The sequence below is a fragment of the Neomonachus schauinslandi genome, chromosome 4 (genome assembly GCF_002201575.2).
Source record: "Neomonachus schauinslandi chromosome 4, ASM220157v2, whole genome shotgun sequence".
NCBI classification, from domain to species: domain Eukaryota; kingdom Metazoa; phylum Chordata; class Mammalia; order Carnivora; family Phocidae; genus Neomonachus; species Neomonachus schauinslandi.
Window position 1 is genome coordinate 185,219,555 of NC_058406.1, and position 15,351 is coordinate 185,234,905.

Sequence of the window (15,351 nt, forward strand, 5' to 3'; positions counted from 1 at the left end):
GTATTTCAAAACCCACTTAATCGTGCTACTGAAGCACTTCCATCAGACCATCAATCGGAAGAGATTAATCTGCACTGTAACGACGTGTGGAAAGGCAAACATCAAAAAGGATCTAGTGGAATTCTATAAATGTCTGCCAAACAATGAATACACTAAACTGAAATGATATGCTTCAGAACTGATATCAGTGTCCAAGAACACCCATAGGCATGAAGACACTGTCAAAGATGACATATGTAAATCTGCCGTGCAGATCAGCACCAAGAGATGAACATATGTAATGGGTTGTGATGACAGGGAACACTAACTTTGAACTCCTGTTAAGAAAAATGTTATCCAATCCTCCCCCTGAAAAAAAATTCCATTCTTATCAGTAGGCCTGTATTATAATATACATATATGCATACTTAATAATTATTTGGAATTGTCAATAAAAATTTTGTAGAAATTCGTGTTCTCTCTTGTTATGTAAGTACTTACATAATATCCTTCATTTTGCCTATTAGTCTGCAAAACCTAAAATATCCACCATCCGCCCCCTCACAGAGAAGCCCCCCCCCCCGATCCCCTTCAGTCCACCTCCCCCGATTTTCCGCACACAGGTACAGCTAAGTCACGTATCACACATCTTTAACTTCTCAGATGTTTTTTTTCTTTTTAACTTAAGTCTGCCATTTCATCTTTATTCCTTATTAATTGAACTTTGTTGATTTTAGCACTTCGTTACAACCTGTCGAAATATTTTAAAATTCTGGTTCTAAAAATGAACAGTCTCCCAGCATTAACTCCTGATCTTTATTCAAATTCCTGACGACAACATTACGACAGGTGTCAAGTATGACACACTTCTGGAGACATCTTCAATTGTGTGCAGAAATTCTGGTATTTTAGTTTATGGCAATTACACTACATGTGGTTGCAACCTATCTTCTACCTAAAAGCAGTAATTTCTTGAACTCCCTAGTAATGACAGAAATAATAATATACTTTTTAGGCTTCCTGCAGTAAAGGATTAAGCTTGCCCCAAGAAAGATCTGGCCATTTCCCAGCTCCTGGGAAGTCACCTCTGAACCCTTGGAGTCTCCTGCCTGATATGGCGGTCTTCGTTTAGCCGGGGGCCTTGGGTCACACCAGACAGTCTATGCTAACAGTGTGATTTCTGGTGGAGCCTTGGGCCACACACAACACCAGCTTGATCTCCAGAGGGACTGCAGACTGAACTCAGCCATGCAGGCAGTGCCTAGGGGCAACCCCCTGATAAATACCCTGGAAGGTGAGCTTCCCTGGCTGGCAGCATCAGTGCTGGGAGAAGTCAGCACCCTGCACTGGGAGAGGACAACTAGAAGCTCATCCTTGGTCTTCCCTGGACTTCGCCTGTGTGCCTTTCCTTCACTGACTTCTGTCTGCATCTCTGCACTGTAATAAACCATAACCATGAGTATAATGGCTTTTCAGACTTCTGTAAATCCTTCTAGTGAACCATGGAACCTGCAGGTAGTCTTGGGGGCCTCCCAAACTCCAGGTCTTGATGATTTACAATGTATTTTCACCAACACTACAGCAGTGTTTCTTCAGCAAGAGGGGATGGTAGTTTAAAATGCAGGTGACTGGCTTCCATATCAGGAACGATAATTCAACATCTCCGTGAGATAATACCAGGCATTTGCTTTTTTTTTTTTTTTTTTTTTTTGAGAGGGAAAAAGAGCCAGTCATGGGGGGTGGGACAGGGCAGGAGACGGATAGAATCCCAAGCACTGACCACAGACACGGGGCTGGATCTCATGACCCTGAGATTATGACCTAAGCCGAAAACAAGAGTAGGCCGCTTAACTGACTAAGGCACCCAGGCACACCTGTTTGCATTTCTAATATACTCTCCTTGGTGATTCTTACATACACTACTTTCAGGACCACTGACACACCCAAAAGCTTCCTGAGGCAGTGATCGTCCTTTTCTTTTAATTTACTTATCTATTTATGTAAACTCTATTTATGTAATGTCTACACACAACGTGGGGCTCAAACTCCAACCCCAAGATCAAGAATCACATGCTCCACCCACTGGGCCAGCCAGCCACCCCAGGACTATCTTTTTTTTAATGAATCCCCACCAGGGCAGATGCTCAAGAGTCAAAAGTGACTCATGAAAATGCTTTAAATTTGGTAGATAAGTGAGAAGAACTGGCATTATTTGTCTTCTAAAACTTAGAATATGTACATGTGTGAGATTTGTTTTGTCGTTTCTTAAATATCCAAGATAATGTAGAAATAAATGACTGAATGCAAACCACATGTTACTTGGATACAGCTTGAGCAACAGATTCAACTGTGTCCATTTCTTACCCATTTTTCAGGTACATCAATTTTTTTTCAATCTCCTGACAGTTAATAGGGAACCTGAGTTTTATAAGCTGTCTTCACACCCTTCTCATCTACTAAAAAGATCACCAGTGAGCTAAAAGTCAAGACAGCTGAGAGCGTCTTGAGAGTTCTCCTCCCTCACTATCAAGGAGCCATTTACCCTCTCTGGGTTATTTCTATATCTCTAAAGTGGGAGCTCTGGACCAGATGATCCCTAAATTTAGATCAAGTTCTAAAATCCTAGACTATCTAAAACAATAAAAATAAAGGAGGCAAACACCCAGTGGAAAAGTTTAAAATTTCCAATGATATGGTTGAAAGGACAGACTCAAAGATGAAAATCAAACATGAACTCTTCACCAACCAAATAATCAATTGTGACCTGTCAAAAATTAATTCATATGTAGACAACTAAATTACTCCTGCTACCTCTTTTATCAAGTCAATTCCTTAGGACACAACTAATGTATTTTTTCCAAAGCAAAAAGCAAAAGCTTTTTTTTGCCATGACACAGCCAAGGAGATTCCAAACTTTTCGCCTACACTGGAATCACAATTACCTGAAATCTTAAAGGTGGTATCTTAAACAGCCTAGGGTTTTTCACTTCTAACATCTACACAATCACTGAATTCCATCATTCTTACATCTTTGCCATTCATGACACCTGGCCCTTAATGGAGGTCACAGTTTTTCTCAACAGGAAAAGGGAAACTTTCTCAGACATAAACCCATTTCCAAACTACCCCCTCTAATATTCTCCCCTCTAATATTCATCTTCTATAGGGCAGCCATATATCATCAAAAACAGCAAAACTCTGCAGGGATTGCTATAATCTGTAGTCTGTAATTCCTAAATTACATATAATGCTGATGTCAAACATGAACCAATCCAGTTTAGACTCCAGAATACCACATTAATCTGCCTGGTGCGAACATTAACCACCAGCTGTCCAGTTCCTCCTGCGTTTGTTCACGAAGAGCTAACTGTAACAGTGGGGGTTGGGTACTTACAACAATTAACTACTAATGCACTTCTGAGTGGACAGAAAAACTACACGCATTTTTGGAATTGACAGAGCCAACTGAAAGTGACACTGGTCCACCTCTCATAGCTATGGGACTATTAAGATATGCCTAATAGTTTATAAACTTTAGCTTCATCTAATGCACAACAGCATGTTGAAACATCCATGCCAATCAGAGTCCCAAACACCTGGCGGGCCTTCTCTGTACCAAAACTGTGCCTTGTTTTGTCTTTTGGAGGGGAGGGGAGACATCTTCATTGGCGGCTGTTATAGTTCAACTGGTATAGCTGGGCTTAGGCGACAGCTTTTTGTGTGTGTGTTTTATGTAGTGGTCTGGGATTTATTACATTTAAAGTAAAAGTCCTGAGATTTGGATGCTTAGCCTTCCTTACAGCCTCACACCTGTGCAGAGTGTCAGACGTCTACAGTCTAATAACAAGAAGTGCCCCCACCTTGGGGTTGGGCTCACTTTTGATAATGGGATGAAAGCCCAAGCGTTCCTACCCGAGGAAAACAACTCGTGTGCGTACACACAATTCTGCTTACTATTTCTGGGGTTCATGGACCTAGGAGAGAGCATTTCCTCCTTAAACAGCAAACAGTCTGATCAGTAAGCACTTAAAAACAAAAAGATCTTCATGGACTTTTCACCAAGGGAGAAATCTGGGAGCCATCCTGGAATTGCTCTGGACACCCCCTCTCTCGGCCCCCCTTTTCATTTCCCTGGTCTGAGCCTGGAGACTTGACTGAGAAACAGGCTTCAAATCACCCTCTCTCCAGTTCCTCAGTCATGCCCTTAATTAAGGCCTTCTTCACTTGTGTGTACAATGTAATTGTATAATTAAAAGAACACAGGCTGTCAAATTGGACCATGTGAACTTTGCCCATCACTTTACTAGCTGGGCGACAGACACCAGGCAGCCATTCCCTTAATGACCAAAGCCTGGTCCTCTCCCTTCTGCAGTGCATTACTGCAACACCTCCCTGACCGACCCTTGTACTGGTGCAACCACCCTCCTGCCTATCATATGATCTGCTCCCGTCAGCGTCAGCCACACGCTGTTTTGATCCTGCCAATAGTATCAACCCAGCTCCTTCTCGACGCAATCCTTCCCGTACTCCTAAACATTGGTAAAAACACTGAGTCCCACAAACCCCAGCCTCTCACACCTCTGCACCTTTACAGGGCGCATGTCCTCCATAAGGCCCTGCCTGCTTCCCACCTTCCACTCAATTTCTACAGATCCCTGCAGACAGCCAGACCTGCGGAGGTCACAGCATCCGGTCCACAGCCAGTTTTTGTAGGGTTCCTGGGCTAATAAAAGCTTTTACCTTTTTAAAGATTGTTAAAAAAAAAAAAAAAAAACAACTATGTGACAGGCCCTATGTGGCCTACAAAGCCTAAAATGTTTACTCTCTGACCTTTAACAGAGAAAGTCTGCTGACCTCTGAGCTTGACTGTGACGGGGGACACGCCCTCCAGGTCCCCAGAGCACTCTGCCCGGGCACTACCACTGGGCTTCACATTGCCAGCGCACTGCATCACCCCCGTCCTGTCTGTGCCCCCGGGGGCGTAACTACACCAGGCACAAGACAGGTATTTAATACTATTGACTCTTGATCAACCAGGTCCACGTATACAGATTTTTTTCAATACGCGCCGCATAGTAAATGGATTTTCTCATAATTTTCTTAACATCCTCCTTTCTCTAACTTACCTTTTTATAATACAGTATATAATACACATACGAAATGCGTGTTAACTGTATATTTTCAACTATGGGGGGCATTCAGCGGCCTGTATTGTTCAAGGGTCAACAGTCCTAGCACTTTACAGGTGTACACCGCCCCACATAGTAACTGCACACAGCGCCTCAAAGATCACAGATACTAGATTTTATAGATACACACAGTATCAGAAGTCACATGACTAAAGGCAAAGCACCAATATTTGAACCTCCACATCCTGTTTCCTAGATAAGATGCTCTTTCTATTAAAAAGACCTGCTTCTACACAAACTACAATAACTAGACAACTTCAATCACTAATACCTGAGACTTCAGCTCAGGGTAAAATTTAATTTCTGACTCATTATTTAATTTTGGTAATTTTCAAATTAATGCTACATTGTGTAAACAAAACAAAAGTGAAACAAACACCCTAAGTAAGCACTAGGCAGATATTTGTAAGTTAAATATCAGCACTTAGTGGTTTTCTACTCTGTGCACCACAGCCTCCGATGATCCCACCTATACCAGTCTGAGAACCCACACCGCACCTTATGGACAGGCTCCGTGATAAGCCTATCAAAGAGGCTTCATCATCTGTCTAGCCATTCCAGCTCTAGTCAGACTCCAGAAAAAGTCAAACTTGAAGCGTCAAGGACACCTGTATTAGCGGTTCTCCAAAGCAGACCCACGTACCACTGCAAATCCCTGATGAGGTTCTCAAGAGTCCAGCCAGCACTGGGTAACAAAATGCTCCATGATGATGAAATGTCCCATCTCTGCACTGTCCAATGTGGTAGCCACTAGCCACACTTGCATACTGAGCACCTGAACTGGGGCTAGTGTGACTGTCAAACAGAACTTTTAATTTTATTTAATTTTAATTTAAATAGCCATACATGGCCAGCAATGACTGTAGGAGACACAGATCCAAGTCTAGACTCTCAACACTGGAGTGAAATGAAGAAGAATTTTCCCTGGCTCCTTAACTACAGGCTATGTTATCTGGCCCAATCTTTCCCCTGAAAAAGACTAAAAAAGATCTTAAAATCAACCAGAAACTAACAATAAGGAAATAACAGGCCAAAATTAAAGTGAAATCAGGAACCCAAAGAGATCAACAAGCATAGAAACGACCTTTGCCCTGAAGTCATTTGCCAATTCTGAAATTTTTCAACTTTCATTTTTACAACCATGCAGGGAAAGAGGAACAGGGATCAAAAGCTCGGTCCTTCAGGGTGTCTAACCAAAACCCCTACCTCAATAAGCAGGACCCTAAAGGCTACACAGCTCAAGATAAAAGAAGCCAGAGGTGAATCATCTCTCCAGTAAAATTACAGCACTGGGTGGTCCAAAAAACCTCAAACCTTAAACTTGCTTTAAGGTGATCCCAAACTGGTTGAAGCAAAAAAGCAAAAAAGCAAAAAAAAAAAAAAAGCTCTCTGGAAGGAGCTACATCTTCATTCTATGCCTCAAAAGTGTCCTACAAATAATCAGAATTAAATTAAGAATCCTACAAATAATATCCCACACCATAAAGAGTATCTCAAAATGAATCACAGACCTAAACGTTAAACCTGAAACTTTTCTAGAAGGGGATGGAGGGAAACACAGGAGAAAACCTTTGGGACCTAGGATTAGGCAACAATTTCTTAACACACTTAGCACAGTCCAGGGGCGCATGGGTGGCTCAGTCAGTTAAGTGTCTGCCTTCGGCTCAGGTCATGATCTCAGGGTCCTGGGATTGAGCCCGGGTCGGGCTCCAGAGCGGGGAGCCTGCTTGTCTCTCTGCCTCTGCCCTCCCCACCCCTGCTCCTGCTGCTCTCTCTTGCTCTCTATCTCAAATAAATAAAATTTTAAAAAACAGAGAGAGAGAGAATGCAAAAACAAGCCATAGCATGAGAAAAGCACAGCACACATCTGATAAAGACTTGTATCCAGAATATACAACGAAGCCACCAATAAGAAAAAAAAATTTTAATACACAAAAGATTTGAACACCAAAGACTACATGGGTGGCAAAACCACAACAAAAGACTATTACACACCTATTAGAATGGCCGAAAAGCTAAAAGACTTAGCATACCAAATGTTGCCCCAACCATCCAGAGTGACTGGAACTCTCAAACAAGACTAGGAGGAATGTAAAATGGTTCAGCCATTCTAGAACAGAGTTTGACACTTCCTTAAAAAGCCAAACATGTACCTACCACATGATCCAGCCATTAGAGTACTAGACCCAACCATTCCCAGGAGAAATAAAAGCCTATGTTCACACGAAGACTTGAACAAAATTATTGAAAGGCTTTATTTGCAATAACTCAAAACGGGAAATGACTCTCCATACACTGATCCCATTCGATGTCATCCCAAGCAACATCAGGAAGAAATTTTTTGGAAGTTAGCAAGTGATTCTAAAACAGACACAGATCTGCAAAGGGTCAAGGATAGCCAAGGTATGCTTAAAAAGAAACCAAGTGGGAAGAGTTCCACATAAGATAAGACTTGTTATAAAACTAAAATAATTGAGGCAACTTAAACTGGGCAGTACCAGTGGAATCCAAGAGAGTCCAAAAACAGATGCACATACATACGGACCTTTCATTTACAAGAAAAGGGGCACTGCAGAGAGTTGGGGAGAAGATGCTGTTTTCAATAAATGGTGCTGGGACACCAAATGTCCACATGTTAATGAAGCTGGATCCCTTCTTCAGATTATACACCAAAACCAATTCTGAGAGAATTATAAAGTTAAAGGTTAAAAGCAAAAGTATAAAAGCATTTAGAGAATAAATGAGGAATTAGTTCATGACCTCAGGGCAGGGAAAGACACAAAAAGCATACAAAGGAAAAGACTGATAAATGGCATTAATTAAACTTAACAACTTCTATTCATAAAAAAAAAAGTCAGGGAAACTGCATATGACAAAGTGGGAAGAGACAGCAGCAAAATACTAGAGTCAGGATGATTTTAATACACCAACAAAGAATGTGTGTTCTGAATATATAAAGTCTACAAATCAATTTAAAAATAACCTAATAGAAAAATACAAGCACTTCTTAAAACAGTGAATCGGAATGGCCAGTAAATGTATAAAAAGATGTGCAACCTCACTGTAACCAGGAAAAGGCTATTTAAAACCATAAGGCAGCAACACAACAGAAACCACCAGAAGGGGCGGGGCGGGGCGGGGCGACTGACACAAGACCAGAGAGGCGCTGAAGCAGTCATCAGAGAGGCCGGGTCAGTGGCCGGAGCCTCCCAGTGTAGTGAGGAGCAAGAGGAGAGTCAGTCACTGGGAGCTGCTCTGGGCCAGGTGCTCTGACGTACGTTTAATGGCGGTCACAGTCTATAACTGACTATAAACTCTAACTTTAACTTCACTTGACCGATACAAGGAAAAAGAAATTGTTCTGGATCGCTTTTTCCCACCAGCTCATTCCTTTTATTTTCTCCATCACAGTGCTGCACCACTAACTCAAAGTCTGATGGGGGCCAGAGGAGGTACCTGGAAACATCCCTTGTACTTTGTGTTGAGATCAGGTACGCTGAAGCCCACCTGTCTATCCCTAATTCTGCTTCTCTACCTTTGTAACAACTCTCATATAAAGACCACAAGGCGCCCTCGGCAGGAGCAGACTCTTCTTCAATCATTAAACCGGTTACTGAGGGCCAACCCACTATAGTAATAGGAGGAAGCTGTGAAGGACCCACAGATATGCACAGGATAATAGAGAGTCCTTGTCCCTGAGCTCACAATATTCTATTTGCCTATAGGTGCATCCAACTCTGCATAAGACACAATAGAAAGTAGGCACATCACCAATCCCATCTTTGAACACTAACTTTTATCTAGTTCTGGTCTTAGGAAAAAAACAAAGGACAAAGGCAAAACAATATGTATTAAATTTAGATATGACTTTAATGCTAAGCATAGAATCAATTCACACAATACTACTTTAGTAGTCACCCCAAGACTTGGAAATCATCCTGACTCTGGTATCAGCAAGCCAATCTCTCAGCACCGAAACAAAACCACCAGGAACACGTGCCTTAAGCACCCACATGTACACACTTCCCTGCTATTTGCCAAAACCCACAAGTCCACGGGCCATACAAACTGCTATTTCAATGCAAAATTATTTATTTAAAATCCAAACCAAGAATCAACAGAATTATATGACCTCAGCATAAAACATTCAAAATCCCTAAACAAAGATAAGTTGTGAGGTCTTCCCAAGACTCTAAAAATCCTGAAAAACATACTTAAGAGTCCTGAAGTGAAGGCAATCTCATTAGCAAATCTAAGGGATCAGAAGCCACATACATACCTCTGCCATTTACGACTGATTTTTGCCGGCTACGACTTGCATTTCTTTTAAAAACACTCCAAAGTAGTGGTTCACAGACATTAGCCTGCAACAAAAGCTCCTGGACAGCAAGTTAAGACAGACTGCAGGCCCCACCCCCAGAGTCTGATTCAGGAGGTCAGAGGTGGGGCACGAGCACACGCATTTCCAGCCAGTTCCAAGTGATAGTGATGCAACTGTACTTTGAGAACCACTGCAAACAATCAGTCTACTGGTTTACCGTGTGCGCGCGCACGCGCCTGTGTTTCCCTTCACAATAAGCAAGAATAAGGGGAACTTGCTGAGGAAGAACAAACTACCCTTTTTTTACCCAAATACTGAGATTTCTTGCCTGAGTGAAGGTAAGTGACCTGTCGCTCAAAACGTTTCCTCCGAACAACAACATAACAGTAAAAGCCTCTGAGCAGATCACGGGAAGGCTGGCGTGTTGTGGAACTGACAGTGTTAGAAGATGGATTTTTAAAAGTGGTTTCAGGGCATATAGTAAAACCCTTGTAAAGTACATGATGAATCCAACTGATTAGTGAAAGATACATTAGAGCTTCCAGACCAATCATCAAGGATCTTTTATAAATCCCACTCATTTTGGGGGGCCTGCTGGCTCAGTTGTTAAGCGACTGCCTTCGGCTCAGGTCATGATCCCAGGATCCTGGGATGGAGCCTCCCATCGGGCTCCCTGCTCTGCAGGAAGCCTGCTTCTCCCTCTCCTACTCCCCCTGCTTGTGTTCCTTCTCTCGCTGTCTCTCTTTCTGTCAAATAAATAAATAAAATCCTTAAAAAAAAAAAAATCCCACTCATTTTGTGCCACCTCAAGCAACTTCCTATGTCTTCAGAATATATAATGAGTCCTAATGAACACATGACCAATTCCTACAAAATCAATTTCTAGAAAAAAACATCTGAAAACTGTAAAGGGACAGAGAAAGGCTTTTTTTCCTGCGACTCAGGTTTGATGATATTTGTAATCTAAAATAAAGCAGACAAAGGCAGAAACACAGATAATCCAAGTTCTTCCCTGGTAACAAGTCCTACCTGGTTTTTAAGTAAGGTTCTTTTTTTTTTTTTTTAAGATTTTATTTATTTATTCATGAGAGACAGAAAGAGAGAGAGAGAGAGAGAAGCAGGCTCCCAAGGAGCAGGGAGCCCGATGCGGGGCTCGATCCCAGGATCATGACCTGAGCCGAAGGCAGACGCTTAACCATCTGAGCCACCCAGGAGCCCTTAAGTAAGGTTCTTTACCAAGGCAAACAAAAAACAGTGGACTGCTGACTGATGCAGGAACAGTTCTCCAACAACTAATAAGCCTGGGTTCTTTCATTCAATAAATATTATTGTGTCAGACACTGGGGATGCCATAGTGTGTAAAACAAAGTTTCTGCCCTCGTGCTGCTTAAATTCTATAAAAAGACACACAATGCACTACAAATATGGAATGTATGAAACCATTTCAGCTCTTTCTTCAGTCCATCAAAGACAAACACATGGTGCTTTGGTCACAAGTAGACCCAACAAGCACCTACCATTCACAGCAGAATCCAAAGCACCAGATGGCCGGACTTTTAAGATAGAATATGGAGGCAGAAAGGAGATCCTAGGCACAGACAGCCCAAAGATACAACTTTTTAGGTTCTTCTGAGCCTTGGTTTTGGTCCACTGGCCCCAAATAAAGGAGTACAGAGTACATCAAGTCTTAAAAGCACGACGGAAAATTCTAAATCAGTGAGAATGAGCCTATTCATTTCAGAAACATTCACAGAGCAGCAATGTGTTAGAGATTACAAATTCTAGCATTTACTACAAGGGGATTAAACCTGTATGAGAAATGTACAATTTACTTTTTCCCTTACATTACTCCTTGCTTCCCACGAAACTATATTCATAAACATTGACACTCCCCCCCCCCCAAAAAAAGTCACCAATGAAAAAACTCTGTAAATGGAGAGGTTACTAGAACATAACCTTTAATAAGTGAGAAGTATTAATCACTGTACTATGAATTATATATTTTTATTTAACTAATTTTAAATTAATTTAAAATAAGCTATTTTGTTATGTTCATTAAAATGTTTACCTACACCATGCTGGCCAGATCATAGCTTCATTATATGAAAGTGTCAGATTCAAACAGAAAATATAATTATTTAAACTTTCCCAGACACGGTAATTATACTTGCACGCTACTCACTCCCCCTTCAGAAGGCTGGGTTCAGATCGGTGAGACCACTGCCTCTCTAGTCCTGTGTAGTTCTAGAAGCTGCACAGAAAGTTCAGCAGGCCTGACCAACCAGGATCTGCCCCTGTGGGCCAAGAGACCCACGGCAAGCTCCTCAAACTCCAAACTTCCAGTGTTTCATCTGTAACATGAGGATAGAAATAGCGCAACTCAATGGTTCTCATGAGGAATAAAGGAGATAAAGCATGAAAGCAATCAGCTCCGGTCTGGCACGTTTCATCTCCCAGATTTAATTCGTTGGTAAAAAGGCCGTAACACCTACCAACACCACACAGTACCCACACAGCTACCCAGTAACATTACATCTCTTCCCCTATCAGTGGATAATATTCACATGTATAATTTTAGTCATTTTTCTTGTTCTGAAAAATGAGTTTACAGTAAATGGCAATGTATATCAATAAGATCTAAGCAGGATTATTTTAATTAAATACAAAGTTTGCAAGGAAATGTCTTCATGTCCTGACAAATAAGTAAATTTTGTGATGATGCTACTAGTTTCCTTCTTGGAGGCTTCCAACTACTAAAAAGTGGCAAAAGTGCCACTAAGCGAGAACATCTATTTCATACTTTCCTCTAAAAACCATTTCATTAGTGTTTATGCAAGTCAGACCATAATTAACAGCATTTGCTAAAAATTCCATCTATCCTGAAAGCTGAATTACATATGCCTATCTGAATTTTATTTCCATGATAGAGGCTGAATGAAACTCATTTTTCAGAACAAGAAAAATGACTAAAATTATACATGTGAATATTATCCACTGATAGGGGAAGAGATGTAATGTTACTGGGTAGCTGTGTGGGTACTGTGTGGTGTTGGTAGGTGTTACGGCCTTTTTACCAACGAATTAAATCTGGGAGATGAAACGTGCCAGACCGGAGCTGATTGCTTTCATGCTTTATCTCCTTTATTCCTCATGAGAACCATTGAGTTGCGCTATTTCTATCCTCATGTTACAGATGAAACACTGGAAGTTTGGAGTTTGAGGAGCTTGCCGTGGGTCTCTTGGCCCACAGGGGCAGATCCTGGTTGGTCAGGCCTGCTGAACTTTCTGTGCAGCTTCTAGAACTACACAGGACTATACGATTGTTATAGCTAGGAAGAGAGGGGGTTCTTCTGCTACTTTATAATCAGAAACACATTAATGTAGTTCTGAATGGTAAGATTTGGCACAATTCCTAGAAATTAATGCCAGAAAGTGGTAGATAGGAATTTAATTTCTCCTACACTAGGTTGCCTTTTGGTAGTCATGAAATGAAGAAAAGAAAAAACCTTGCCAAAATGTTAGTAGAAAGAAAAAGCCATCAGTGGTTCAAATAATCCACTACTAAACATGGTTTTCAGAAGAGATGTAAGAAAACTACTTAATGCAGCTGATGAGGCAGTGAAACACAGGTACACCCAAACAGGAGCTGGAACCACTCTCATCCTTTTCCACCGAGGAACCTTCTAAGGACAGAGATGCAACTTCATATTTGAATGCTTACTGCATTCACAAACTTCCTGGAGTTTATTACTATTGACTCAAATAAGGTCATTTACTTTGCCCAAGTTTTTAAAATTTGCATTTTAAATAACTTATATAGGCATCAGTAAAAATTCTCAAAGACCCCCACAGCAATATTTTGCTAATTATTTAAGGGATTTTAGTAAGGAGATACAGTAATGAAAGTAAGTTCTTAAGCTAAAGCTTTCAGGCAAAATAAACTACTACGAAAACTAAACTTTACTGATTTACAAGCCAAAAAAAACCCTCATTTCACAAATGATAAAGATAATAGAACTTTTAATTTATTGAAATTTAAAACAAGATTTTAGCAGAAAACTGTCTAAACTGAAAATGTTTAATTTCAAAAATCAAAGATTTACAGGGGCGCCTGAGTGGCTCAGTCGTTAAGCGTCTGCCTTCGGCTCAGGTCATGATCCCAGGGTCCTGGCATCGAGCCCTGCATCGGGCTCTCTGTTCAGCGGGGAGCCTGCTTCTCCCTCTCCCACTCTGCCTGCTTGTGTTCCCTCTCTCACTGTCTCTCTCTGTCAAATAAATAAATAAAATCTTTAAAAAAAAAAAATTAAAGATTTACATATTAAGACTTTGAATCTCATCTTTTGTTCTGTTACCCTTAAGACAATTATTTTCTCAAAATTAAGACACTTGAAAATACAGGAAAAAGGTTTCCATAAAATCTTTAGATATGAACTAAGATCCTACTTCTCTAACTCAATACTAACATCCAAAAAAGAATAGTAATTTTCAAAACTATTCTTTATTATACTATGGAATATATACAGTACACAGAATATACTATAATTTTTTCTGTGGGAACTAATCAGTATTTTTTTTTAAAGGGGTATCTTCAACAATACAATTTTGTTATTTAGACAATTTTTCCAACTTCCTAGCGAGAAGTTATGTGATTTGCTGAAGAACCCAATTTTAAGAACTGGGACATCAAGTTCTGTAATTTCCAACAATGGGCATGGAGTGCTAAAGATATGATGTTAGTTAGAAATGTTTTAATGATCCTCACTGCAGCTCCTAACTTCTGGTTGCCCTGGACACCTCAACACCGTTGGACTCAGGAAGCTTCACTCCTAATCTAACACAATTCACCTTCAACAGACCGCCAGCCTGAAAAGAGGCTGAAGTTCTACATCCTCTAGGGCTCTGCCCCAATACTCTTTAAAGTCCCAAACCTTAAATACTAAGTTTTGGATTCAATGTCTTTATCCAAGGACTTGCTTCTTGATTCATCATCACCTCTGAACAATGTGTAGGTCCTTCTGTTCTGTGCATGTACTCAAGTCTTAGGTTGATTGTGGGACCCTTTAAAAGAGAGCAGTGTGTTTTAAGAAGTCTTTTCCCAGTTTTCATTATTAAATTGGATTATTTGATAATCACCGGAAAGATATTACTTAGAGAATTTGTAATATTTGGTCTTGCTACTTCTACAACATTTAGTACACAAAAGTATTCAAGACACTAGTGGTAGGCTCAGGATTTCCCCTCTAAGGCCAGCCACAAATATAAATGTACTCATAAAGACACTGTAACACAAACTTTCTTTAAAAGTTTCACATGTTTAAATATCATAGGATTTAAAAATTATCTCCAAAGTACAGTTGCATGAAAAAATTACCTGCATTGTACCTCAACAAAAATAAGGGCAACACTGATTTATAATGTATCTTTCAATCACTTCATCCACCTTTCAGGTTTCCAGAGATGAGACAACTGACCAGCGTTCACAGCGGTACCATTTCCAAGAGAAGACTATTTTCATTACCCGTTTTACAAATAAAATATTAAGGGTGAGGCTCTGGTATTTCATTTCAAACAATAATGGCTTATTTTTCCAACCATGAAAATGTTTACATTCTACGTAAGAATCCCAGCGATGGTCGTCTTAAGTACAGATCCCCAAATTCTTACACGCCTTCAGCTTGAACGTATTTCAACCAGTTCCCATAATTACTACAATATTACTATTATCTTAGTCTCACTGCCAAAAACCCAGCTGCAGGCTAACTATGCAAGAATGAGACACTGTTGAAATGACTCAAAAAAAATTTTCTTTTTATCCTTAGTGCATTAAGCTAAATCCTGCAATTAAATAAAACCAAGCAACAC